Genomic DNA, 15,036 nt, shown 5'->3' with positions numbered 1-15,036 from the left:
TTTCCCTAATGATTAGTGATGTTGAGCATCTTTTCATGTGCCATCTGTAGGTTTTCTTGGAAAAAAAGTCTATTAAGGTCCTCTGCCTATTTTTAAATTGGGTTCAGTTTTTTGATGTTGAGTTGCATGAGTTCTTTGTATGCTTCGGATATTAACCCCTTACTGGATATACTATTTGCAGATAGCTTCATCCCTTTCAGTAGGCTTTCTTTCATTTTGTTGACGATTTCCTTCACTGTGAAAAAGGGTATTTTTAGTTTGATATAGTCCCATTTGTTTATTTTTGCTTCTGTGTTCCTTACCTGAGGAGACAGATCTGAAAATATATCGCTAAGACCAATGTCAAAGAACGTGCTGCCTAGATTTTCTTCTAGGAGTTTTATGGTTTCAGGTCTTACATTTAAGTCTCTAATCCATTTTTTATTTATTCTTGTGCATGGTGTGAGAGAGTAATCCAGTTTGATTCTTTTGCATGTAGCTGTCTAACTTTCTCAGCACCATTTATTGGATAGGTTGTCTTTTCCCCACTATATATTCCTGCTTCCTTTGTCCTAGATTAATTACCTATATAAATGTGGATTCATTTTGAGCTCTCATTCTGTTCTATTGATCTTTATGTTTGTTTTGTGCTAGTACCATACTGTTTTTATTACTGTAGCCCTGTAGCATAGTTTGAAACCAGGCACTGTGATACCTGCAGTTTTGTTGTTCTTCCTCAAGACTTCTGTGGCTACTCAAGTTCTTTTGTGGTTCTATATAAATTGTAGAACTGTGTGCTCTAGTTCTGTGGAAAATGCCTTTGGTATTCGATAGGGATTGCACTGAATCTGTAGACTGCCTTTGGGGAGTATAGTCATTCTAACAATCTTAATTATTTCAGTCCTTGAGCACAGTATATTTTCCATTAGTTATATCTCTTCAATTTCTTTCATCAGTGTCTTACAGTTTTAAGAATACAGATCTTTTACCTCCTTGGTGAGATTTATTCCTAGGTATTTTATTATTTTGATGTAATTGTAAATTATATTGTTTTCTTAATTTCTCTTCTTGATAGTTTTTTATTAGTGTATAGAAATGCAACAGACTTCTGTATATTAATTTTGTATCCTGCAACTTTACTGAATTTATTTATTAGTTCTAGTACTTTTTTGGTGATGTCTTTAGGAAACTGCTTCTGTGCTGGAACTGAAAGCATGCAAGATTTTTCACATGCCCTTTAAGAGCAGAGTCTACATACACATTCAGAGAACAAACAGTGGTTTTCAGAGGGAGAGGGGTGGGCAAGATAGGTGAAGGGAATTAAGAGGTACAACTATTAGGTATATAATAAATAAGTTACAAGAATGTAATGTACAGCACAGGGAATACAGCCAATATTTTATAATAACTTTTTTGTGGAGTATAATCTATAAAACATTGAATCATTATGTTGTACACCTGAAACTAAAATAATACTGTAAGTCAACCACACTTTAATTTTTTTAAAAAAAGAGTGGAGTCTCTGTTTACTGTAGTCCCCTGGCTCTCCCAATCATAAGTCTGCTGGTTTTCAAAGCCAGATGTTGGAAGCTCATCTTCCTGGTGCAGGACCCCCAGGCAGGGGAGCCAGATGTGGAGCTCAAATCCCTGACTCCTCGATGAGGACCTCTGCAATTGTGATATTCCCTGTTTGTGGGTTGGCAACTTGGGATGTGGGTCTTGCCTATAATGCATCTTCCCTCTCCTACCTGTCTCATCATGGCTCCTTCTTTATATTTTTGGTTTTGGAAAATCTTTTCTGCTAGTTTTCAGGTCATTCTCATAGATAGTTGCTCTGTAAGTAGTTGTAATTTTGCTGTGCCCATGGGAGGAGGTGAGATCAGGATCTTCCTAGTCCACCAGCTTCATGCTCCTTCTATCTAATGCTTTTTTTTTAAGTTCATGTATAACTTAGGTTTGAAATATTTAGTTTTAATGCTTAGTAATAATACTAAATACTTTAATTTTCAGGTTTCTCATATGTAAAGCTGACCCTCCTACTTCTGTGACGTTTAACAAAAATAAGGTTTTTGAGTTTCTGCCTCCCTTAGTGGTATAGCACAGAAGATAAATAAACAATAGTTTCCATCCATATTAGTCCCAGTACCACCAAAACTTTATCCTAAAATTAAAAGTAAATTTAATAAGCTTATTTGCCATAATTTTCAAGATACTTTTGTAAAGGCAAATCATAAAATGCATTTAATATATTATTAGTTGCATATAACTATGAAAGCCGTTAATAAGCCTATGATTTTGGTTCTATTCAAAACTCAAAAGTATTGTGCATAAATTTAAGTGTATGATTTTATAGATTGCTGGGGTTTTCTTTCTTTTGTCATCTCTTTATAACAGTGTTAATTAACAAAGAGGAGACATGATCTTTTTATGCATTCTCTAGCATTTACTATACACATTTGTTTTTGAAGATGCTTTCCCCATCCAGACCTTTTTTTTCAATAATTATGGAAGTTGGTACAAACCTTAACTATTTAAATGACTTTATGAATTTCTATTTAGTCATATTAATTCTTGTGAAACTTTATGTCATCTGTAACACAACTGGAGGGCATCAGATATTAACATTTGTGAATGATTTTCTTTAAAAAATTTTCCACTTGGTGTTTAGGAGATCAACCAGAAGATAAAATATGTTAGAAAGTCAGAGTATAATTTACTACATGCTGCCTGTCAGTTTCAAATGGAACTTTATAAACTCCAGAAAAGCTTAAATAATACAAATCATTTTTTATTGATTTAATATCTTCTTTACTGAATTATAGTTGATTTACATAAATCATTTTTGAGATGGAGTTTTACCCTTTTACTTTCTCCCTCCATTGTATCAGCCCATCAAGAATGAATTAATTACATTCAAATCTGAATTTTGCAGTCTAATGAGCAAGCAAATTATTGGCAAAAAGAGATGGTTATACATGCCACTGTGTGATTTAGCTCAGTCATACATTATCCCTTAAATGTTTATCCTTAAAAAAAAAGGAATGAAATAATACTAAAGGTCAACACTTGACTCACAATATGAGGCCTTAAATTTTAATCTAAGTGAATGTGTGACTATATGTCCAGATTTGTACCTGTTGCCCCAGAATAATTATTAGTGACCCTTTCATTCTTAAAATTGTGCTAGTTTGAATGGTAAATTAAAAGGTTTCATTGATTTTTGGTAGCAAGCCTATAATTTGCAAATAGCATATATATTAATTTGGATAAATAAGTGAGCTTTTCTACTTCCTAGATAATAGTGACAGGAAGTGAGAGTATGCCATATTCACATCTAAAATGAGTTTGTTGAATGGATTTCAGTTTTCTTTTTACCTGTAACTCCATAATATAATTTTTTTAATTCAGTGAAACTGAGTACTTCTTCTGTATGAACGATTCATTCTCTGGTGTCTTTGATGAATTTTCAGTGTAAAACATTTACTAAAAGCAAAGCAAGGGGATAATCAAAATTACCTATAATCCTACTCCCTAGAGAGAGTTTTCACCCATACGTCTCTATAATTAGGTACATATATTTTTGGCAAAATTAGGATTGTTCTATTTACACAGTTTTTGTATCCTGCTTTTTTACTTGTCATCATATCATGAATATTTTACTGATTAGTCTCCAAAATCTAATTTCTATGCCTACGTAATGTTCCAAAGAAGTTACATGCTGCTGTTTACTTGACCATTGCCCTAATATTGCTCATTTAGGGTGCTGCGAATCATTTATTATTATGTGACTAGCTTTCTCTGCAGTTTCTTTCACAGAACATTAATTAGATTAAATCTTCACTTAAATTTCCCTGATTACAAAGCAAGACAAAGTACACAGTATACTTTTAAGATCATTCATTTTGGGCTAAAATCATATTGTATTTTTTTCTTCTGATGGTTAAAGTTGTAAAGTTATTCATGTTTTCCTCTACATTTTTATTTGGTTTATTTGATAACAAAGAATGATTTAGCAGACTTTTCTACCCGGACATCCCACAGGTAATTCAATCATAGTTGCCCAAACTGAACTATTATTCCTCCAAATCTCTTTCTCCCTCATGTTCCCTGGAAAAGGGCTCTGGCATGTGCCCGCCTCCCCAAGCGGGAACCCTGAACTATCTAGCATCCCCTCAGTCCCTCAGCAGCTATCCACCCTTGCTTAGCTTATTTCCTGCCAGGACCGCTGCGATCACTTCCCAAACTCTCTACCTTTAGTCAAAAGCACTTCTTTATTCTCCTCAGAATTAATATAATGATCTTTCTGAAACACAATTTTTATAACTGAATTTATATATAAAAATCATTTTCAGGTTTGTCAATGACTCTGTTGCCTACAAAGTAAAATCTGAAGTCCTTTAAATGGTGTGTAAGACCCTTTGGGATTCAATTCTTTTCTCCTTATCCAGCTTCATCTGCCCTTCTGTCTATGTAACAGCAACACTGGGCATTCAGTTCCACAAAGGTTCCAACGGTATTTCTCGCCTACCATACTCACATTTGCTTTTCTTTCTTTCAAGCATTCCCTCCTCCTTCCTTTACATCTGTAAAACTCCTACTTACCCAACAAGTATGAGCTCAAGTGACAATTCCTCAAGGAGACTCTGGTGCTCCTTCTCTAACGTTCTTTCTTTAACTGTATTTTTATTGAAGTATAGCTGATTTACAATCTTAGTTGCAGGTATACATCAAAGCAATTCAGTTATACATATACATACATACATCTATACATATATTTTCAGATTCTTTTCCATTATAGCTTATTACAAGAAACTGAATGCTATACAGTAGGTCCTTGTTGGTTATCTGTTTTATATATAGTAGTGTGTATCTGTTAATCCCAAACACCTAATTTATCCCTCCCTTCTCTGACATTCTTAACACTATGGTTTATATGTAGGCAGACCTCAGAGATACTGCAGGTTCAGCTCCAGACCACTACAGCAAAGCAAATATCGCAATAAAGCTAGTCACATAAATTCTTCTGTCTCCCAAGACATGTACAAGTTATGTTTATACTAGACTGTAGTCTAGTAAGAGGGCAATACCACTATGTCTTAAAAAAAACAATGTACATACATAAAAAAATTCTTCATCACTAAAAAAATTCATCTGACAATGCTGGCTTGCCACAAACATTCACTTTGTAAAAAACACAATATTTGCAAAGCACAATTAAAAAAAAGCCCAATAAAATGAGCTATGCCTTACACCAATTATAATACTTATTATTTATATTAAATTAGTTTTCACTTCCATCTTGATGTCAGGAGCCAATACTTAGCCAAGTGCGTGACACACAACAGATGACTGATAAATGCATGCTAAAAGAATGAATGAATGAATGAATGAATGATTAGCTGAATGACTGAGGTAGGTTTGAGACAGACTTGAGAATTCAGCTGGCTCAGGTTCCGAGCAAATAACTTAAATACTACCTCTGAAAGCCACTCTTCCATTTTGAATTACTATAGGTAAGTGCTGTCTAGTAGAAATACACAAGCCTACATAAAGGCATTTTAAACTTTTTAGTAACCACATTTAAAAAAGTAAAGAAAAAGTGAAATTTTAAAAATATCTTATTTAACTCAACATACCCAAAATAATGCTTTCAAAATGAAAATCAACATAAAGTTTTAATAAGGTATTTTACATTCTTTTCTTTTGCACTAGGCTTTTTAATTCTATTGTATATTTTTAACTCCTAGCCCATTTCAATTTGAACAGTTAATATTTTCAAAAATATGTCATCTGTGTTTCAATTTCATAAAATTCACAGCTGAAAAATAGGTTCTTATACCTGAGTTGTTGCAAACCTACTTAAATTTCTTTCAATACTTGAGTCCCCATTTAAACTAAAATCTAAATTAATTACATTTCATTAATGTTAAAAATTTAGTTCCTCGGTTTAACTAGCTACATTCAAGTGCTCCATAACCACAGATGGCTAGTGGCCACTGTGTTAGACAATGCAATTCTAGTTCTTGCTCATAAGCCAAAGTCTCCCTCCCCTGTATTTTACTACTATCATACTTTGGGCCAAAATGGTATGTGTATTATTTTATGTGTTACATTAGGCAATTTGTAAAAAAAAACAGAGGAGAATTTTTCTAAATAAGCTTCCTATACATTTGATTAGAATACCATTTGGAAACCTTAGACCTATTTGCCAAATGCTGTCAATTATTGAGATATTTGGGATACTGTTCAAGAATTCTAGATAGTTTACACGGTATTTATCAAAAGTTAATCTTAGAAAACATAAGATTCTTTATGAGGTATTCTTTCCAAATTTGCAGATACTTGTTCAAGAAAACTAATTCAGGAAATTAGCATATGCCTAACTTTACTGATAAGAGCGTGGCCTCAAATGAGCTACGAACCACACACTGTAAGAAGAAAGACACTACCTGGTGTGCGAGTGAGCCACCGCAGACCTACAGTTAAAGGCCTGTGGGTATCCTGGAAAAGACCGAGGATTCATTTATTGTCAAAACAGCTTTTACCTAGTCGTCTGAGACTAAAGCAGACTGTCTTTGTGTGAGCCTTATCTGAATTGAACCTGAAACTCTGAGAGACTGAAAAAGAGGTCGGTGTGAAAGTAGATGGCTTTGGGGGAGACCCAGCTGAAGCAGTAAGGAAGCAGTCTTAAAGTGGCAACCGCTTTCTCCTTCCTTCCTTCAATTTTGCCTGCCTGCCTTCTCTAGAGTCTCCTGAAAATTTGCTTTAGGAATCCTTTCTAGATTTTGGTAAATTCCAAGATAGGACCAGTTAAGTAATGAAAACTAGGAGTGCCATTTTAAAACCTGCTGGCCTTCCCTAGGCAAAAAATTTTCATAATAGAAAAGTGACTTACTAGCTGTGGATTAGCTCTCTACAGCAGTGATTAAAAGAAGTGGTACTGTCTGAAACAGAGACACAGGTATTTGGCAAGCGGAATGCTACCACGAAAAAGACAATGAATCTTAAAAAGGAGACTGACTTTCAGACTATGTCATATGTAGACAAAGGAAAGCAAATCAAATTTCATAAATGGAGTAACTCCCAAAAAAAGACAGACTCACAGAAAAAACTTGGGTTTTTAATTCTGTGCTTAGTTCTTTAATCCAGTAAATTTAAAATATAAAACATAAACTTTAGGACAGGAGTTGGCAAATGTCTTCTGTAAAGGGCCAGATAGTAAATATTTTAGGCTTTGTGGGCCATAACTGGTCACTCTCATCTAGTCTTTGTTATTTTGTTTTGTTCCACAACCATTTAAAAATGTAAAGACCATTTTCAGCTTGACAGCCACAAAAAACAGGCAACAAGCTGCATTAGCTCATAGGCTATAGTCTGCTGACACTTGATCTAGAAAACTATCTTGTCCAGAGATCAAGAGGACTTGAAAATTTGGAGCTTCATCATTGCTGCTCCACATTCTGCTCCCACCCAAGAGCTACATTAAAAATCACATCAAATCTCTCAGAAGCATTGTCTTTATGATAAACCACTGGCTGGCTTTTCAACTTAATGTTTCATTAAGGCCTCTTTCACCATTAAATATTACATATTCTGATGAATAAGCTAAATTGTATATCGAGTGAAAATAACAAGAGCTAGTATTTACTGAGTATTTTACACATGCCAGACAATCTACCAGAGTTGTATTATCTGTCCTTTACAAGAGCCATCTTACAAGGTGAGTGTGATTAGCCTCATTTTAGAAATGAAACGAAGGCACAGATTATTTACATAAATTGTTGAATAACATACATCTGGTAAACAAAAGAGCTGGTATTAAAATCCACATTGCATCAGAATCTATGCACTAGACCAGGCTTGGAAAACTTTTTCCAGAAAAAGCCAGATAGTAATATTGCAGTTTTTGCAGGTCATAGAGCCTCTGTCATGACCACTCACATCTGCCACTGCAGCACAAAAGTAGCCATGAATGGCTACGTGCCAGTAACGGTGCTTACAAACACAGACAGTGGGTCAGGTTTGGCCTGCAGACCATAGTTTCCTGTTGCCTACACTTGACCAGTACTTCTCAAAATTGAGTGTTAAAAGAATCAACTGAGCACCTTTTAAAAGTACAGACTCTAGTCCATTACATCTGGGAAAGGACCTGAGACTCTGAGGTTGTCACACATTTCCAGGTGATGCTGATGCTGCTGTTTTTTGACCTCATTTTGAATAGCAAGTTTCTAAGCTACTGTGCTACACGCACCTAAAGCAAAGTGAGTAAGAAGGATTGGTTCCTTAAGGTACATGTTATCAGTTACCTTTTTAGAGCTGACATGTATTGAACTTACAACATATATCAGATGTTGTGGCAACAAGCATTTTACTTTGTGTGCACTTCAAGTGGAACCATTCACCCTCTTGTTCAAGCCAGAAATCTGGGTACCACTCTTTAGACCTGACTCTACATCATCTATCAAGTCTCATGTGCTACTCACCACTTAATGCTGCTTCCAAAACATATTTCAAACCTGTCCTTTTCTTTCAGAATCTACCACCACCACCCAAATATAGATATGACTCTCCACCTGGACTTCTGCAGTAGACCTTTATTCTCTGTAGTGCCAAATATGAGCCCCCTCAATCCATGCTCCATTCAGCAGCCAGAAAGTAAATTTAAGAGGTAAATCAGATCACATCACTCCCTTGCTTGAAACCTTTAAACGGCTTCAATGGCACTTAGAATAGAAGCCAAACTCCAAACATGGCATAGAAAGGATGCATCAGATCCAGCCTCTGCCTAACTCTCCAAATAGTTTTCACTCACTCAGTCACTCATGCAGGCACGCTGGCCTTCTCTCAGGTCCTGAAATGCACTAAGCTCGTTCTCAATTTAGGATCTTTTTAACATGTTCTTCCTCCTGCCTGCAAATCCTCTCCTTCCTCCTTTTCAAGTCTGGATCCCTGTGATACTTTTACGAGTTAGTCTAAATGTTACCTTATTAGAAAAGCCATTCCTTATCACTCGAAGGACAGTAGCCACTGCCTTGTTTTTCTCCCAGAGATCCTGTTCTTTCCTTCTTAGCACTTACACGTCAGCACTTGTGTTTCCTTGTGGGTTGTGTGCCTCCCAAGTAAACACTACTAAAGCAGAGACAGAGTTCTCGAATCATGACATACATTTAATGAATGCTTGTTAAATGAATGGATAAGTTAATGAAGTTCCCACTGGAATATTCTCTCCATGTGGGCAGGATTTTGCCTTACTGCTGTTGTTTCATGTAGCTCTCAAAAAAGTGTCTTGCATATAGCAGACATTCAATAAATGTTTGTTTTATTAAATTATTTAATATGTGTAAAGCTCTAGGATTTCTAGTTCTATTATTATGGCCATTTTATAAATGAAGTAATAGGCAAGTAGCTTAATCAAGTTCAAAGTACTGTGAGTTAGTGGAGTCATACTTTGAATATAGGTTTTATTTCCAAAACATGTACTACACATGTGGAAAAGTCTCCATTAGTAGATACTTGAAACTCCATGAGATTTTTAACACATCATTACTTACAAGTTATTTGCAAGTCTTCGTAGCAATGTCTATTTCTGTGTAAAATATTAATTATGGATTTATATCAAATATCAAATATGATATTTCCCTTCATTTAATTATTTTCCCACAATTCAGGGAATATATTTTGTCTACTCAATAATACCATAAATACCCTGAGGATATGATGAGTCTTTGGTATAAGCCACACTAGCCCAGAGTAAACCATTAGATGCAACATGTTGTTGCATCTCCTTATATTTTGCTTTTTATTATCATTATGATTTGCTTGCATGTTGGTATGTTTTCTTAATATTGTTCCCAAACTTCTTCATTCCTGAGGGAAAATAGCCTCTTGATACATTCAACTTTAGATGTTGGAAAACAAAGGCAATCTCTGAATTAGGGGATGAGTGGTTTGAAAATGTGAATTTTGTTTGTGTCTCAGAGCATATATGTATTTACCAAGTCTAATGAAATTGGATCTTTTTACTTTAGCAGAGAGAATCTTAACTCTTTAGCACCTGTGTATTTTGGCAACTTTGCTTCTGAAGCATCATTTACTGCACTCAGGGAATAACTGGTGCTTAGAGAGACCTGAAAGAAATGCTAAATGTTATTTAAAGTTTTGTGGGGGTTTTTTTGTATATAGAAAAGAATGGGATTTGGGGGACATTAGTCCTGTTGAGAAGAAAATGGAATATTTGAACCATATCAGGCTAAGACACTTTACTACAAAGTCACACTACTAAATTAAGTCAAGGAGGGTTCTCCCCTATGAGAGTGGTAAATACAGTGTTACCATCATTATAAACTTTTGTCCCACTCCAGCCTGATGGCAGAATGGGAAGGAGAGGGGCCAAAGACTGTTCTTATAATTTATATGATAGGTAAAATATCCCACAAATGATAATGATTTCTTTTCCACTGGTTTATGTAATTAAATCATTACATTCACTGTGATTTATGAAGCAGCAATGGCAGCAGGGATGGCCAGCCTGTGGCGCATGTGCAGCCACAGCTTCCTCCATCCCTAAAGCGGTTATCGTTTATTGGTTACATTGCACTTTCCTTTTAAGCCCAGAGGAGGCCTCAGAATTCTTCCCAATGTGGCTTTAAAGCGAGTCACTTCCAAAATTAGAATTGGAACCAACAGTCAACGCAGAGCTGTAGAATTATTAGTTGCGAATGGGAGGTGGGAAGAGCGTTGTTAAACTTGTGTACATCACAGCACTGAGCAAAACGAAGTAATCAGATTAATCTGTTAATACCTCTCTTTATGCTCTGTGGTTATCAAAGTTGATAAATTGAGCGTGCCGAGCCCAATAACCCTGGAACCTGATAGAATGCTGACAATCTGAAACTCTAGTTTAGTAACACATCCTTCATGTGAAAAAATCACAATTGGTTAGTTTATGTAGGGCATGAACTTTGTATATTAATGTGTATTTAAAATGAAAATGCAACTGATCTAATCATGAATAGAGAAGAATATGATGAGGTGAAAAACAACGTCAAAAAATGGAGAAGTTGGGTGTCATTGTAACAAAAGCATGATAATCATATGATATCTATGTTTTTCCTCAAATAATGACAATTTCTGAGTAATTTAAATGATTGGCAATAACATTAATATATCTCCCAGGTCACATTCTCCTTAAAGTATGAATTGTGCACATAGCCAGAGCTTTGTCAGATGAGATCCTTAAGATGCACTTCCACCAGCTTCATTTCATTGATGGATGTGAAGAGTGGATGTGGAGAGTACCTTCTCCACAACTGCATCATGATTTTGGAGCTAAGATTCAGGTCTTCAGTATCTCTGACCACTTTTCTTTCACTGTTCCACATTTTCCCTCATGTCATTTGTTTACACAGATTTCTGTGTATATTGCATACATTTTTTACTTATCTGACCTCAGCTTTGTCAGAATTGCCTTCTAATAACACCAAAGAGCCTTGCTAATTGTCTATAATCAGGACGAAACATACATTGGCTGCCATACTCATTTTTATTCCATCCAGTCTGAAAACATTTTTCCACTGTTATAAAAATACCACAGATTTCTTATTTACAATCAAGGGAGGCATGCATCAGTGTAATAATGTGCCTCAACTCAATTAAACGTAATTACATTCCCCAACTGGAAATGACACTGTGGAGAGGAAGTCTGCACTATCATTTACTTTCCTTAGTACATGTTTAGCTGTAGGCACTGGAGCATGAAATGGCTAACTACATTCATTATTGTTCTGGGTTCTGTAGGCTTCTGTTCACAGTTTCCACCAAAGCTACAGTCCCAGAATTAATACAAAATGTATTACTAAACACCACCTTATTATATTCCCAATACAGTAACTCAGAAAATACAAATTCAGAGATAGAAGCATCTATGATATGTGTATTAATTGTATGGAATAAAGGTTTCCTTTAGTATGGAAACTCTATCTGAATATTTCTATACATTATAACAATACTACAAAAACTTGAAAAACATTCACCATGCAAAATAAATCCTGCTGCAATGAATTTGCTGACGCAAGCCAGTGAGAACATTTAAGTTGTGCTAGAGATCAGAGAAATAAGTTGAGTGCACTGTATCTCAGGTCTTTGCCTGATGGAATCCAAGTCATTATTTTCACCAGCTTCTCACCCTTTCCCTTATGGCTAGCTCTTCCTAGGAATTAGCTTTTGGCAACCAGTAATACTAAAACTTAAATGAAGATGCAAAAACATTTAAAACTAGCCAAGGCAATCTTGAAGAGGTATGAAGCTACAGACTAAAACCATCATAAATCAAGACTTAGTACAAAGCTATATTCATACTCTATAATATTACACAGCAAAAATGTGATAATGTGGCACCAAGATGTACCATCAAGATCCAGCTTCCAAAACACACTTTTTCATATACAGAAGAACTTGGAAGATAAACTTTCTCTTATCTCAATGTAATGATATATTAATCCCACTTTCAGATAATTTATTTTCAGCCCATTTATTTTTTTCTCTTTTTTTAAATCCTGCTGTTGGATTTACTCACCAGTCATAAGCAACAGAGTCAACGGCCTCCACCTGTCCACCTCTTTCAGACTCTGCCTCAATTGCAAGGAGTTTCTTTGCCTCGGGTTGGGCCTTCCCAGGGCAGCCCACACCTGGGGACTGAACAAGACAGAGGTGTAAATGCTCAGCCATTTCAACTCAACCCAGGATACCCTGATGGGCAATATTCACTTGAGGCTTTGTCAGCTCTGCATCACAATTTAGCTTCTTCCTCTTCCCAGTCCTGTTTCGGCCCCTTCCTTTCACAGGTGTAGAGCACTAACTAGCATCTTGCCATCCAGACTCCTTCTCAGCTCCTGTCTTTGATGAACCCAACCTCTAATGCATGAATAGTGAATAAATCACTCATACGTTAAGTTTGCACAGAAGAAGCCAAGCACTGAAAGTTATATAATATGTGCTTTAAGAAATTTCATTTTTAAAAAATACAATACTAAACCAGGATGATAGAATTCAGAACAATGATTATCTTTGAATAACTACTGACTGTGAGGCGGCACAAGGAAGCCTTCATGAGTACTAATGATGATCTGTATCTTCATCTTTGTGATAGTTGAATATACACTGAAATGCATATATATGCATATGTACATATATACTTTGATGCATAAGATAGAATACATAGGATTACAAAGGAAGCCAGTTATATTGAAATAGATCATCAAAATATTTTAAATGTGCCATATAGTAATATAGGTACTCCTTTATTAGGTCACTGAATAATAAGATCAAGTGGTGGGTCTAATAACTACAATTATTTGGAAGTAGTCATGGGCATAGATAAGATTTCAGTATATGTGCAACAACTGTAATTTGATATGATAATAACTGTGGGTTTTATTAATGGTTTGTTACCTACATGCTAAAGTTCACAAATTACCCCTCACAAATTCTATCCAAAGGCTCTATGGACTTAGTGGACTCTAAGTGTAGAATCCCTGGTCTACAGTGATACTGTTTTATAAACAAGAATTTGAAGGAGAGAGGGAATAGCTCAAGTGGTAGAGCACATGCTTAGCATGCATGAGGTCCTAGATTCAACCCCCAGTACCTCCTCTAAAGGAAAATAATAATAATAAATAAGCCTAATTACCTCCTTCCCCTCCACCAAACAAAACAAAGAACTTGAAAGAGAGCATTCAAGAATCTCGGTGTAGTACGTATTAATCCCATTTTTAGATATGTCCAGCATATATATTTCCTACCTCCCTCTCTCCATCTCTCCCCGTCTCTTTTTCTCTCTTTCTCTCCTGCCTAGGAGACTCATAATTACTCAGCACTTACTAATTTCCAAGGAACTGGTAGGTGCTTTATATGGGAAGGATAAGGCTTTTCAAATTTGTCTAGATCTGTGTTCAAACAGCTTTACCAGTAGCTCCAGCTTCATCAGTAACTTGGCTGTGCCTGCTTGAGGAAGTAACTTAGTTTCCCCACCTAAAAGTTGGGGTGGGGGAGGGTAATGTTAGTCTGCAGGGCTGCTGAGAGAATAAAAATAATTTTGCAGACTGTTATTTAGTTTTTTAAACCACCGTACGAAGCTTAGCAAATTTAAAGATCTTGCTCGAGATCACATAGCTAAAAGGTGAAAGAGACTGCTCTGGTACCCAAAGAATTGTTTTGTGGCTCCATTTACTGTTACCTCCCTGCTTTATAATTTCTATTACCCATGCCATTCAATTCTAGTTTATTTCTTTTTTCTTTGGCTAGTGAGATTTTCTCTTGACTTCAGGCTAGGATTTTAGACCAAGAAGTTTTCATCTTTCCCCTTTTTTCTTTTTCTAATGAATGTGGACACAAGCGTAAATTGTTGAGAAATGACTACCTAATGAAAACAGAAATGTATTTATGCTACTACCTTCTTTGAAAATTTCTAAATTTAAAATCCGTATCACAAAATCTCCTTTGAAAGTCATTTTTAAAATTTTTATTCTAGCAGGGGTACCTGCACTTTTGGAATCAAACTATTTTAACCACCAGCAGAGTATAAAATATTGCAAATTATCAGTAGTGACTCTTTTAAAGTAAAAAGTAAAGTGACTTTTTTAAAAAAGGGATATCTATTGCTCACAGTGAGTTACAAATACAATGGGATTAATGAACACAAAGCTTAATATAGGCAATCCCTAGGTTTTGTTCTTCTGTTTGTTTAAAACAAACAAAACCGGCTGCTTATTGCTTTTTACCCTTTGATTTACCAATTTTCCACATATTACCAAACTCCTCTGATCAAGCAACCACCAATCACAACCTCACCATAAAACTATCCTACTACTACCCAGGCCCAAGAAGTTCCTGCCTATATAACTTTAAAACTTTGAGACTGAAATCCTTCTGAAGTGTCTGGTAGAATTCCTTACTTAACTACTGTCCAACAAAGAGCATGCATAAATGGATCCTCTAATCTGACTGCTAACAATAAAACACTCAGCAATTACAATTAAGTCACTTTAGTCAAAAGGAAAA

The sequence above is a fragment of the Camelus ferus genome, chromosome 1, assembly GCF_009834535.1.
Source record: "Camelus ferus isolate YT-003-E chromosome 1, BCGSAC_Cfer_1.0, whole genome shotgun sequence".
Classification (NCBI taxonomy): domain Eukaryota; kingdom Metazoa; phylum Chordata; class Mammalia; order Artiodactyla; family Camelidae; genus Camelus; species Camelus ferus.
Note: the sequence above shows the minus strand (reverse complement) of the source record.